We start from the raw sequence: 2,686 nt of genomic DNA on the forward strand, positions 1-2,686 counted from the left end.
ACCGACCCGCCCAAGTGTCCACGTTATTTAGTACACTTTCGCGTAAAGGCAGGCTTAAGGCAACTGAAGGCCAGACAGACACGGGCCTTTAAATATCCTGCGGATTCGTGGCCTTGGTGCCGCCTCTTTTTCCCTTTTGTTAAACGCCGCAGTGCTGGACTGACTTGTCGTAGACCACCGCGACGAATCCCCCGCCGAGCCCCGCCAGGTGGGGAGCCGTGACGCCCATGCACAGCAGCACGGCGACGGCGGCGTCTCCGAGGCCTCCGTTCCTGTCGAAGATGTCCCTGCACACCGAACAACGTCCGGGCCGAATTTCACATCAACACAAGTGCATTAAGGCTAACTGGTGGGCATATACTTTTCATTTTGTTAAAATTAAATTGATGTTTTGTATCCTCCTTCACCGTAGCCGTGGTTTTGCAGAATATTATTTATATCTCAGTTTATAAAGTGTATGTGTTGTTTCCCGCTGCTCACACGCATGTATACGCACAAAAGGGCCAGATATTCCCCGCCCTGAAAACCTGCATAATTAAATGTCGGCTCATGCTGACACTGATGACGATGAGGCAGAAAGGCACACAACCTCTTAGGGCACGGATGTCGAGAAGAAATAATATTCTCAATATCATGAAGCACCAGATGTGAATCCTCAGATCAAGATTTGCGGACCTGAATTCTACCCGCCACGTTGGCTCTGTGGTTAGGGCGCTCGACTACTGACCCGGAGTTCCCGGGTTCGAACCCGACCGCGGAGGCTGCGTTTTTATGGAGGAAAAACGCTAAGGCGCCCGTGTGCTGTGCGATGTCAGTGCACGTTAAAGTTCCCCAGGTGGTCGAAATTATTCCGGTGCCCTCCATTGCGGCACCTCTTTCTTCCTTTCTTTCACTCCCTTCCTTATCCCTTCCCTTACGGCGCGGTTTAGGTGTCCAACGATAAATGAGACAGATACTGCGCCATTTCCTTTCCCCCCAAAACCAATTATTATTATTATTATTATTATTATTATTATTATTATTATTATTATTATTATTATTATTATTATTATTATTATTATTATTATTATTATTATTATTATTATTATTATTATTATTATTATTATTATTTCGAGATTTCAACATCCGAGTTTTCTCAACTCGACCATGCAGTGGCGGATTTCAAGCTAGCTGCTCGTCTAGAACACAAAGAAATTCACTATTTCGGTGACGCCCGTGCAGCTAGAGCGTTTTTGTTCGTGTAAAAAAAAAAAAGCTTCGTAGGCAGAAGCTCATTCGCGGTCCGCTGTAGCGCATCCAGCAGCAGTCATGTCCCTTCCCCGAGACGGTGAATTTGTACCAAGGCCGGCTTACAATTATCCAAATATCTGGCGCCTAAGAAGGGTTCGTCATTGTTGACTGGCACTCATCACTTCAGCCCAGCTCTGACTCTGAGCCACTGAATGTTGATAGGATTTGACGCGACACTTGTGTGGCTTGTGCTTGTATAAACCATATGTTTACCGCAGTGAACTATCACATACTGAACGGTGACAGAACACGGGACTCGTACGTGTGCGTCGTTTGCGCAGGTGTGCATCTGTGCATCTGTGCATCCATATAACCTTCTGCATGCGTAGCTTTACGTAACCTCCTTCCTGTCTGCCTTATGGGCGTCCGGAAGAGGGGGGCGGCTGCCCCCTCCTGGAATTTGGGATATTTTATGCATTATCATAAAACAACTACACAGCTTGATTAGCACGCTTAAGCCCCGCATATCCGTATGAAACGGACTGCGAGCCTTCAGGATTTCTAGCCAACTTTGCACCTTACACACTGTGATTTAGACACTGCTGCTGACAAAGCTGTCATCTTGTTTGGTCCACAGAAGAGTCGTCACATCGTGGGAACCGATTATGCAGTTGTATGCTAACAAAACTCTATTCTTGTCACACCCGGCCGCGGCGGTCGAATTTCGATGGAGGCCAAATTCTAGAGGTCCGTGTACTGTGCGATGTCAGTGCACGTTAAAGAACCCCAGGTGGTCGAAATTCCCGGAGCCCTTCACTACGGCGTCTCGTAGCTTGAGTCGCTTAAGGACGTTAAACACCCATAAACCAAACCAACATATTCTTGTCACATATACGAGCAGTCAAACCCACTTATAGCAATACCGGTTAGAACAATATATCGGATATAACAACGAAAGACCGCAGCACCGTCAGCTTCGCTATGTGTTCTATGGTAAAATAAACCGCTTATAACAATGATGTCATAGCACATTATCGGCTATAGCAATCGAATCTCGTCACTGAGAGCCAACCTTAAAAGATACAAAACCATGGAAATGCTACAACGACACCAGCCAAACTACGTTCAACGCAAAAGTGCACGTTGTTGCGAAAGAGCACCGCTTAATCGCTTAAACGTGTTGATATCTGTACCAAGACAAGCTTCTCGTCAGGCCCACCGAGACAACTACGCGATTCAGTCGCTGGAGGAATACTATCGCGTGGCAATATATGCGCTGTACTTTGAATGTCTCACTGTCTCTTTGGCTCGCCGTTTTTCTGAAAGCAAAGCGAAGAGCTTCAAACTTCTCGAGCTGCATCCAGCAAAAATGAAGTTTTACAGCTGTGTTGAGTTTGTTGCCCTCGCTGAAAAACTCCAAGGCTTTTGATGTATCGAAAAATTCAAGGAAGAGGGC

This window comes from Amblyomma americanum, chromosome 10 (genome assembly GCF_052857255.1).
Source record: "Amblyomma americanum isolate KBUSLIRL-KWMA chromosome 10, ASM5285725v1, whole genome shotgun sequence".
NCBI lineage: Eukaryota > Metazoa > Arthropoda > Arachnida > Ixodida > Ixodidae > Amblyomma > Amblyomma americanum.